Source organism: Camelus bactrianus, chromosome 2 (genome assembly GCF_048773025.1).
Source record: "Camelus bactrianus isolate YW-2024 breed Bactrian camel chromosome 2, ASM4877302v1, whole genome shotgun sequence".
In the NCBI taxonomy this organism is placed as follows: Eukaryota; Metazoa; Chordata; class Mammalia; order Artiodactyla; family Camelidae; genus Camelus; species Camelus bactrianus.
In genome coordinates, this window is record NC_133540.1 from 32,660,967 (window position 1) to 32,673,521 (window position 12,555).

Genomic DNA, 12,555 nt, shown 5'->3' on the forward strand with positions numbered 1-12,555 from the left:
CATCTTTCTTCATAGTTTGGTTTTTAATTGCTTCTTATGAGACACCACAGAAATTTTCCTTTATATGTAACTTCATGTGAATTGTCTTTTTATTACAATCCAGAGTACTAACTAATACAAGTCTATTGTCCCATTTTACAGATGAGGAAACTGAGGCTTGGATGAGTTAAATAATTTGTATGAGATCACATGGTCCATAAATGGTGGAGCAAAGATTTAGATCTGGGTCTGGGAGATGCCAAAAAATTTCATTACACACCCTGTAGACTTCTTACAGCTTTAGACCCAGCTATGTGCTATTTCTATGAAACATACTTAAAGCAAACTCTCACTGGTTATACATAAAAAGTTGGCAAATATATGTCAGCCAAATGTAAACTACACAGCACATAAAAACATATTTGTCAAAAATATAGATTTTAATGAAGAAATCATTAATGTAATGTGAGATATTTAATATTGACTTAAAAATACAATACACAAAGAAGATAAGAGAGCCAAGAACTATTTTGTTCTACATATCAGTGATCAAAAAACATAAAAACCAGAAAGTTAGAAATGCAAGGAGAATTGTCAAAACCACAATCATAGTGGGAGAATCATATCTCTAAAATTTGGCAGGTCAAGTAGTCAAAATCTATAACATTATATAGAATTTGAATCACAAACAAATAATAAGCAAGGCAAGATCTAAAAACAATGTATTATTTCCAAATCCCCATGGAATATTTAAAAATTTTATTATGTATAAGACCATGAAGAAAATCTCAATAAACTCCAAATATTATATGCAGCCACCTTCTCTGATCATTATGCAAAAAAACTGATGTTAAGAACAAAATACATCTAAAATAAATCTAACTACATAGGAGAGAAAGTCTATTTTAGTTATTCTTTAAAATAAAAAAAAGAACTGTTCAGAATGAGGTGCATCTATGTGTGTGGCCATAAATACATCTCCAAGTTACATTAAATTAAAATAATATTGGTTATAAAGCAGTATATAGAGCAATTTAATTTTATATATTTAAGAGGATATTCATATATATTATATTAAATACTTAATTTTTTTCCTGGAAGAATGCACCTGAAATTGTTGACATTGGCTATCTTGAGAGAAAGAGGATAATGGTCAGAGGTAGGGAGGGGAATTTATAGAGAATTTAAGTCACACACAATTAACAAGCTGTCCAGTATACAAAATTACACAGTCTTTCCAAATCCCTAATGAATATTTTTTAAACTTTATTATGTAGCTGGCCATGCAGAAAACTTAAATAACTTCCAAATACTATATACAGAGCACGTTTTTTAAATGAATTGAACATAACATACACAGTCGAACATAGATTGTACATAAAAGAAAACCAGGGACCAAATTCATTTAATATCAATAAACATATCCCAAATAAAATATTAACAAACAGAATACTGAGCAGCATACTGAAAATATGCTACACCATGACTAAGTGGGGTTTGTTTCAAGAATATAAGAATACTCCAATATTTAGAAATCTTTAAAATGTAATTTCCCATATTACTGCATATAAGGAGAAAAAACATATGATTATTTCCACAAATGCTCAAAACATTTGATCAAGTTCAAATATATTATGGACCGGATTCTTAACAGATCAGGAGTAGATAGATTGTTGTTCAACATTATTATTTATCTATGTGTCTAGAGGTACAGGTAATAGACATAGATGTCTTTCCTCCAAAAACAAGGGCCAGACTCAGTTACTGGAACTGAACGGGCACCTCTAAGGTTTACCAGTTAGATAGGAGGCCACATTAGCAGGACCATCAACTTGTTCTTCCGACTGATGAAGGTCCCCTGTGGGTCTCCCCAGCAATTGTAAACAAAACTTCCTTTCCAGGGCACCACGTACATTCTCAGGATTGTACTTTTTGTGTGCAAGTCAGGCATTAACTTGCCTCCCTTCCCAGAATATGGTGTCTCGCACTTTTGAGGGTGTCACAAGAGACCTTCAAACGTTTAAGGACACACCATGAGTAGATTGTATCGCCTTCAAATGGCTGCAGAGACCTCTCCAAAATGAGGCTACCCTTGGTTACTTGGGGTTGCTTCTCAGATAGGTATCTCCTTAGTTGCGCACACTTTGTAGATAATAATCTCTATAATAGGGGCTAAGAATGATGCAGTTAGTAAAGGTAGTATAACGTTTGTCCTTTACTTTAGCTGAAGTCATTGATGACACCACCTGAGCCCTGCAAGGCTTTTAGTCAGACCTGTTACGGGTGATAGAACTGCCGTAAACTTCCTTATCACAGGCCGAGGAGAAACCTGTGCCATCGCTAATATATTCTGCTGTACCTACAGCAATGCCAGAGCCAAGTGGAAAGGTCAGTGCTGAAACTTAGGGAGAAAGCCACCTGGCTTTCTAAGACAGACCCTGACATTTTATGAGATTCGTTAAGCTGGTTGGCCTGGCACTCTGGGTAACATGGCTGGAGTCAGCACTGTGGGCTGCCCTCATCCTGCTGCTTGGAATCCTGTTACTAGTAGCCTTAACTGTAGTCACTTCATAGTAGCCTCGTAAGTGCTGTATGGGACAGACTCAATGGATTTGGTCCCAGCCTTCACCAGTCAGATAACTGAGAGTAGCCAGTGAAGTGGCGTACTGATGGGAAAATTCTCCAGAAGCCTAAATCATATAAAACACAGGGTGCATATTGTTTTCTTTAAATTGTGCACAGCATATTTTTTCTTTCTTATAATCTTGGTTTCAGCTGTACAACATAGTGATTCGATATTGTTTAACATTACAAAATGATCAGTCTAGTTTCTGTCACCATAGAATGTTATTACATTATTATTGACTATATTTCCCACACTGTACGTTACATCCCTGTTACTTACTTACTTTATAATGGGAAGTTTGTGCTTCTTAATGTCCCTCACCTATTTCACTCATCCCCCCACCGCTCACCCCTCTGGCAACCACCAGTTTGGTCTTGATATCTATGAGTTTGTTTCTGTTTTGTTGTTTGTCCATTTGTTTTGTTTTTTAGATTCCGCATATAAGTGAAATTATACAGTTTTTGTCTTTCTGTATGTGACTTACTTCACTCAGCTTAATACCTTCTAGGTCCACTGATGTTGTTGCAAATGGCAAGATTTTGTTCTTTTTATGGCTGAGTAATATTCCACTATACATGTCACATCTTCTTTATTCATTTATCTATTGATGAATACTTAGATTGCTTCCATATCTTGGCTATTGTAAATAATGCTTCAGCAAACATAGGGGTGCATGTATCTCTGCAAATTACTGTTTTTGTTTTATTTGGAAAAAACACCCAGGAGTAGAATTACTGGATCATATAGCAGTTCTATTTTTAATTTTTGGAGGAAGATCCATTCTGTTTTTCTATAATGGCTGTACTAATTTGCACTCACATCAACAGTGCATGACATAAGGGTTCCCTTTTCTCCACAACCTCACCAATACTTTTTTGTTACCTTTTTGACAATAGCCATTCAGACAAGTTTGAGGTGATATCTTATTGTGGTTTTGATTTGCATTTCCCTGGTGATTTGTGACTTTTGGCATCTTCATGTATCTGTTGGCCATCTGTATGTCTTTTTTGGAAAACTGTCTTTTCAGATCCTTTGCCCACTTTTAAATTAGTTTTTTTTTTTTTTTTTGATGTTGAGTTGTTTGAGTTCTTTGTATGTTTTGTACATTAACTCCTTTTTTGATATACATTTGTAAATATCTTCTCCCATTCAGTAGGCTACCTTTTTGTTTTGTTAAGCTTCCTCTGCTGTGCAAAAGCTTTTTGGTTTGACGTAGTCCCATTTGTGTATCTTTGCATTTGTCTCCCTTGCCTGAGGAGACATATACAAAAAAATATTAAGACCGATGTCAAAGAGCATGCCTTTGTCTTCTGAAAACTTCCTATGTTTTCTTCTAGGAGTTTCATGGTTTCAGGTCTTGCATTTTAAGCCTTTAATCCATTTTGACTTTATTTTTGCATATGGTGTGAGAAAGTAGTCCAGTCTTACTCTTTTGCATGCAGCTGTTCAGCTTTCAGAGCACCATTTACCAAAGAGGTTGCCATTTCCCCATTGTATATTCTTGTCTCCTTTGTCATAGGCTAATTGACCATATAAATATGCATTCATTTCTGGGCTCTATTCTGTTCCATTGATCTTTATATCTATTTTCATGTCAGTACCATACTGTTTGGATTACTATAGCTTTGTATATAGTTTGAAATCAGGGAGCATGATACCTCCAGCTTTGTTCTTTGGGACCTTTTGTGTTTCCATACAAATTTTAGAATTATTTGTTCTACTTATGTGAAAAGTGCCATTAGTATTTTGATAGGGATTGCACTGAATCTGTAGTTTGCCTTGAGTAGTATGGCCATTTCAGCAATATTAATTCTTTCAACCTGTGAGCATGGTATCTTTCCATTTGTTGGTATCATCTTCAGTTTCTTTTATCACCATTTTATAGTTTTCCTGGTACAAGTCTTTTATCTCCTTGGTTATTTATTCCTAGGTATTTTATTATTTTTGATGTAAATGTAAATGGGATCATCTTTAAATTTTCTCTTTCTGGTAATTTATTGTTAGTATATAGAAATGCAACAGATTTCTGTATATTATTATATATAATATGTAATAATATTCTGTAGAGTAACTGTTCTGTGTCCTGAAACTTTACTAAAACCATTTATTAGTTCTAATAGTTTTTTGGTGGTGTCTTTATGATTTTTTGTATACATGTCATCTGCAACTGTGACAGTTTTACCTCTTCCTTTCCAATTTGGATTCCTTTTATTTCTTTCTTTCTTTTTTTTTTTTTTTTTTTGTCTGAATGCTGTGGCTAGATCTTCCAATACTATGTTGAATAAAACTGACAAGAGTGGTTATCCTTGGGTTGTTCCTGATCTTAGAGGAAATGTTATCCACTTTTCACCATTGACTATGATGTTAGCTGTTGGTTTGTTGTATAAGGACTTTATTATGTTGAGGTGTTCCCTCTATACTCACTTTGTTGAGAGTTTTTTCATACGTGAATATTAAATTTTGTCAAAAGGTTTTTCTACATCTATTGAGATGATCGTATGATTTTTATTTTTCAATTTGCTAGTGTGGTATATCACATTGATTGATGTGTGGATATTGAACCATCCTTGCATCCTTTGGATTAATCCTACTTGATCATGGTGTAGGACTCTTGAAATATATTGTTTAAATCAGTTTGCTTATATTTTGCTTAGGATTTTTGCATCTATATTCATCAGTAATATTGGCCTGTAATTTTCCTTTTTTGTGGTGTCTGTCTGATTTTGGTATCAGGTGATGCTGGCCTTATAGAATGAATTTGGAATCATTCCTTCCACTTTAATTTTTTGGAATAGTTTGAGAAAGATAAGTGTTAACTCTTCTTTAAATGTTTGATAGAATTCACCTATAAAACTTTCTGGTCCTGAACTTTTGTTTGTGGCTTCTTATCTAATAAGAATGTAAGTTGTCTTGATATTTTCTCTTAGGCTCAGAGGAATCATCAAAACCTTTCTATAAGTTTCCTCAAAATATGACCTCCAGGCCCACACATTCCAATCTGGACTCTTCCATTCCACAATTTCTAAGATTTCTTTAGGTTCTATCTTTGACCTCACTCAAAGGAAGTCTTTTTTATCTGATACAAAAAACTTTTCACCAGAAACATCAGACCATCTTGCAAAAACATGACACTGGGGATTTCAATAGCCCTGAGTCCCTGGAAAGACAATTCTCACATCATTTATTCATTCATTCATTTACCAAATATCTCTAACATCTTGTACACTCAATACATAGTATGTGCTCAGTAGCTACTTACTGAATAAGTTAATCCCAGGCTAGTTAGGAAATAGCCATCCTTCAAATTGACACTCAAATAATATGGAATTTTAAACTGTGAAAAGTGTTATGAGGGAAAGTACCAGGTAAAAGGAAAACATTACGAGTCATACAGACAGTGACATTTAAATTGGGAACTGAAGAAGGAGAAGGAGAGCTGGACAAAGAGATGGTGATAATTTTTATGTTCTAGGCAGAGGAAAGAGTATTGACTCACTTTTCTTGGTCCAGTTCCTTTTTCCAATCATACGCAATGGCCAGCTAGAAAGGTTGGCTTTTCCTTTCAGGGGCTCCATTTCTTTTTCCCTTGTTCTAATGTGGAATCTGTGATTAATCACAGCATTATCCAAATGGTCTCAGTGGCAGGTATCATTTTTTCTGGAGCTGTCCCTGCTTCACCGTTCCCTCCACTGACCCCAAGCAAGATCCCCATGTCAGCAACTGTCAGCCAAGCACTTGCTCACAGAGGGGCACATCCCTCTCCCTGCTGATTTGCCTACCCTGAGCCCAATTACTCATGCAACCTTTACTGGTTACTGCCTCGGTATACACCCCCAGATTCTCATTGCTATCTCATCCTCAAGTGACTTTAAAGAAATGAGAGTTCCATTAAGCTTTTTCATACAACATATCTTGAAAAGACAACAGACATAACAGAACTAGAAAAACAGAATGCCAACTCCTTACAGGGTCGTTTGTGAGCCCAGCAAATTCCTGTACTAATTGACCTGGCATTTTCCCACACAAAGTAAATAGAGAGGTAGCCAGCCATGAAGAAACATCGGGTGTCCACTGGTAGGTCTCATTTGTTGTAGTGACGACCGCTATCTTTAATCATATTAAAGTAGCTTCAGTCTCCTCTCACTAATGTTGGCACTGCAAAATAATACTTACTGATTCTATAACAAAATACAGAAATGTATGCTTTTAAACATCCTCCTTAATCATTTAGATCAGAAGAAGGATGTGACTTTGAGTGCAGGAAATATGTGATTGACACTGAGTGTGGAATAAGCTTATCTCACGTTCAAGCTTTGGTCTGGGGCTAGGGAAAGCACCAGTTCTGGTTAACACCAGCCAAGTTTTCTGTCACTAGTAAGATAAATCTGTGACAGGGTAAGAATTGCTGTCTAGTACAGAAAACCGCTTCTTGTTAGTGACATTACTTTGCTGTTCTATGACCTGCTTCTCAGGGTGATGAGTAATATGACAGGCTCTTTGTGTGCTTATACAATAAAATGTTTAGTTTCTTGCCACAAAATGAGACTGGGTGTTGAAGCTATGTACAGTGCATAGGCTGATATTTTCTTAGATAATAACCTGAATTAATCCTGTTATGATGCTATTTTGATTTGTAAAAAAATAAAACACGATTGCTTTTCCAAGGTATGATTTCTGAGTCTCTGAAGTATTCTTCACCCAGTCTTTCTGAAATGTAATTTCAACACTAGATTCAGTCACTCATGATTGTTTGAGAACCCTGTGTCTGGGGAGTTTATAGTTTTAAATTTTATAGATTTTTAGTTTCAAAACTGCAAGCAAAATAAGTGCTAATGTGAGTGGTGACTGAAAGAAGATTCCATTCAGTATTCTCTTAGTGTTAATATGAAATTATAGGAACAAGAACACGACAGGTAAGAGGTTTGTGGGTATAGTGGGAAATAGCAAGGAAACTCATTTGTTGTTAAAAATACAATCAATTGTAAATCAACAACACTCAATAAAAATAAAATTTTAAAAATCACTTATATGTAGAATCTAAAAATAAAAATAAAAATTTTACTTACAGACCAAAAATAGACTCAGTGAAATAGAAACCAAACTATGGTTACCAAAGGAGAAAGGGCATGGGAGGGATAAATTAGGAGTTTGGGACTAACAGATACACATTACTGTATATAAAATAAACAACAAAGACCTACTTGATAGCACAGGGGACTATATTCAGTTTCTTGTAATAACATATAATGGGAAAGAATCTGAAAAGAAAAAATATATATGTATAACTGAATTGTTTTGCTGTATACTTGAAACTAAAATTGCAAATCAACTACACTTAGGTAAAAAATAAAATTAAACAGAAAGCCAATAAAAAGATAATCAGTAACTCCACCTCTCCCCTTCCAAACACAAAACAACTAGATCAGGAAAAAAGAGTTTTTCTTCTTTTCACATTGAAGCAGAATGGAGAGAGTTTCCCAGAATTCAAGAAGGATGAATCCAGGGGTTGATGACAGCCGGCTATGACAGGCGATGGGAGAGAAAATCTCAATGATGTGCTTTCATCCCTCACACCTGGCAGAGGCTGTGCCAGAGACAGGCTGAGGAGGCTGGTGGGTTGAGTGTTGAAACTCAAAAATCAAGGCAACTGTGCCAAGGGTATCAATGAGCAGGTTTCCATGAGTAAAAACAGTCACCAAGTTCAGGTTAATTTTTTTTTTTTTTTACTGTTTTTAGCTTAAACAAATTAATTTTCCTAGTATAATTTAATTAGACAACAATTTATTATTTTTTCTTTTTCTTTTTTTAAAATTTTGTTTTTTATTGAAGTGTGGTTGACTTACAATGTTAGTGTCAGGTGTACAGCAAAGTGACTCAGTTATACATATATATATATTTTTATTTTCTTTTCCATTATATGTTATTACAAGAAATTGAATATAGTTCCCCGTGATATGAGGTTCATTCTTCAAAGAAAAAAAACACAAAGAGGTGAGCAAGTAGTTGATCATTGTCCACAGGACCCAACCCAGGCTGGGACTAACAAAAGACCCCTGAGCTCTAACCCTACAGCGTGCTCTCGATATGGCAGCTGCTAGACTCATGTGTGGGGTTTGGAGCCACCGTGTTCCTTTTCTTCACAGCCCTACTCATATCCCATAAACCAAGAGTACCCACCTCAAGGAAAACCTTCCATATATAAGCAGAGAGAAGGGAACAGGAAGTATGCTAATGACTGATGGTCTCCCAGAGTATCTTGCTCTCAATCGAAACTTTCCAACTCATCTGCCGACTTGAAATAAGTCAGAGTTTTAATTTTTCCCCTTAATTGTTTAATGTGTTAAAGGTTGGGGTCTTCCTTAGTCAAAATGGCAAACTAAATTGGATGAGCCAGGAAAGGTGCCTCCTGCTGTAGGGTCCTCATTCTGAGAAGCTTTAGAGAGCCTGCCACAGTAGCAACCTCTTCGGAGAGAACCCTTGCATAGGTCAGTGGGTTACCGTGTGTATCATGGTCAAAGCTGACTGGACCAGGGGTGGGTGCTGGTCAGCCATCATAAGTTTGGCTAGAAGCCTATGAGAGAATCTAGCCTAAGAGCTCTATCGTAAAAAGGTATTGGATAGGAGTCAAGGGTCCAGCCAGAAACTCTTATTGACAAACTGAATGCAAAGCATTCAGAGACAGCAGGCTGGAGAGGCCAAGAGACCCACGCTCAAAAAGAAGGCAGTAAGCAAAAACTGGGTTGGTGGTAGAAGCTCTGAGTAAACAGAAATCTTGAGATAAACAGATGAGATTCAAGATCATTATTCAATTGTAGTAGTAACAGGAGCAGAAACAGAAACCAAGAGAGAGCAGAGAATTTTAGTTCTAGAAAAAAACTAAAACAGTAAGTGGGAAGGGGAAGACCTAAGTCACGAGCAGGTCTGATGGTGAGGGATAACTGTTAAGTGGACATATGGTGAGAGCTTTCAGTGCATCTTAAATAGCAATAATATTTTTAGTTCTCAGTGGACTTAGCTTGGGTGATCTTGACTTTTCCTAGTTTTTATTACTTTCCTTGTGATCTTACAATAAACCCTGTTAACTGAGATAATAGACTGTTCTGTATTCCTTGCATCCTAGAAGATCTTAGCAATTCTTTAGGTCATTTTGTAAATGGGTCAGAGCAATACAATCAAATGCAATAAAATTCAAAGAGCCCCAGATTGTACCTTTCTTAATAAACAGGGTCTACAATATGTTCCACCCTGTCATTCCTTTAAAGAAGATATTTTATTGTGCCCTGGACTCTAAGACTCCCAGAAACTTCACTGAAGTGGTAGGTCTCTTCCTCTGTTTTTATGGGCTGTATATTTCCTTCCTTCTTGCAGACATGTAGCTTTTACAGCCTCTAGGATACCTCTTAATTTCTGCTCTTCAACTCTTGTCAGCAAGATGTCATCAAGCTAGTGGACCACGATGATGTCCTATGGGATAATTGGATGTTCAAGGTACTTGTGTACCATATTGTTGCAGAGAGCCCCCGAACTGACATAACCCTGAGGCAAAATGGTAAATGTGTTCCACTATTCCTATGAAGTGAAAGCAAACTTGACTGTTTTCTCTACTTAATGGCATAGAGCAGGAGTCAGCAAGATAAGAGTCTGAAGGTAAAATCTGGCTCATCACCTTTTTAAAAATTTTATTAACAGTCTTAATTTTTTAGAACTATTTTAAATTTACAGAAAAACTGAGCAGATAGTACAGAGCTCCCTTGTAACTACCCACCCCCAGGCTTTCTCCTTTTCGTTAACATCTTACATTTGTATGGTACATTTTCCACAGTCAATGAACCAACATCAATACACTGTTACTAAAGTTTGTAGTTTATTCAGACTTCCCTAATTTTACCTAATTCCTTTTCTGGGCCAGGATCTCATCCAGGATACCCTATTACATGTAGCTGTCATATCTTCCTAGGTTGCTCATGGCTGTGACTGACAGTGTCTCAGACTTTTCCTGTTTTTGATGTCCTTGAGAGTTTTAAGGAGTCCTGATCAGGAATATGGTGGAATGTCCTTCTATTGGAATTTGATGATTTTCTCACGGTTAAACTGGGGTTCTGGCTTTGGGGAAGAATATCACAGATGTAAAGTGCTCCTTCATCACATTATATCAAGGGTACCTCTTATCAACCTGACTTATAACTGTTGATGTTGACCTCAGTCACCTGCATGGAGGTGTGTTTGTCAGGTTTCTCTACTGTAAAGTTACTTTTTCCCACCTTTCCACACTGTACTGTATTCTTTGAAAAGAAGTCACCATGCACAGCCCACACTTAAAGAATGCTCCTTCTTCTTTGGAATGGAGTATATTTAGAATTCTTCTGCATGAGGGATTTGTCTCTTTTCTCCATTTACTAATTTATCCAACCATATATTTGTATCAGCATGGGCTCATAGATATTTACCATACACCTTGGGTTATACTCCAATACTGCTTTCCTTTTTTGCTCAAATTGTTCCAGCTTTGACCATTGGAAGCTCTTTTAATTGGCTCCTTTGACATACCTCCATCAATGTGAGTTTTTTTTGAACACTTCCTTACTTTTTGGCTCATCTTATGTATTTTTTTGCCCCCGTGTTAGAATCGAATGTTTTTCCTAGGAGCCTTAGTTCTTTTTATTGGAGAATGATGTTAGAAACCAAGATCGTGGCACTAGATGTGCTTATTGCTCCTGGGACACTTCCAGCTTAGTTTGGAAATAAAATTTTATCGGAATACAGCCATGCCCAGTCATTTATACATGGTCTGTGGCTGCTTACATGTGGCAATGGTGGAGCTGAACAGTTGCAACAGAGGAAGTATGATCTGCACAACCTGTCATATGAACTATCCAGTCCAGAAGAAGTCTTCCAATCCCTGGGTCAGAGCGAAAAGAATAAACTCAAGCAGTACCTGCACACATTGGCTCTAGAAATTGCCTCCAGTAAGGAGACTACATCTGGAGTGGAAGCTGCCATTCGAGTCACCATCTCATTGAGTTTACAGTAATCCACCGTACTTTCCAAGCTCCATCCTTGTCCTCCTCCAGTCAATCCAGAAAGTTAACTGGGGGTACTAAACCATTTTGTGCTTCTAATCTCTAATTTCATCATCAGTCTTAGCAGTTCCCTCATGAATGTTAGGTTGGTTTGATTAACTCTTTAAATGGGACCTAGAGGAAGCCCTGGAAAACCAAGATAAAGACAAAAATCTTAAGTTTAAACGTGTGTTCTCCCCCTCCTTGACCAGGCACCCCAGAATCCATTCCCTGATCATATTGAGAAATATTTTTAATAATTTAAAATAGGGAAAAATTATTCTTTCATTCTACAAAGGCTTTTCCTTTGCTACTTAACTTTGTATTTGCTCCCTCTCTCTCTACCAAGGCATGCTGGCATTTTAATTATAGGCCTATAGACAATGAAGGATGTTGGGAGTATGGAAATCAACAATTGACATTTCCCTGGAGAATAAATCCTCAGAAAGGTTGTTACAGGGTTTTCAAATGAGGCAAGAACAAACCTTTTCAGATAGTTGCTGCACATCAGGACATAGACTGGGACCTTTCCCCCATTACATTGCTAACACTCGGTAGAATTTCCAAAAGCTGATGTCTGTAGTGCTTCTTGGACTGTTTCCCTATGAATGTTCCTCTGTGACCTCCAGAGACTCAGTGGCAGCTGGGGGATCAAAATAGGCTGAGGCCTCTGCATCCTCCCACGTACACCCACTTCAGTGCTCGAGATCCTACATCTTTATGCTCCATGTTCTACTGGCAAGGCTGAGAATTCAACAGGTCAAAGGAATCCTCAGAACAAGCCACTGCATTTGGTTTGCAGCTCTGCTGACCCTGTGCTCGCCATCCCGCAGGACTTTTTATTTCACTGTGACCTGAAGTCTATTAAACTATTGACCTTATTTCAGTTTT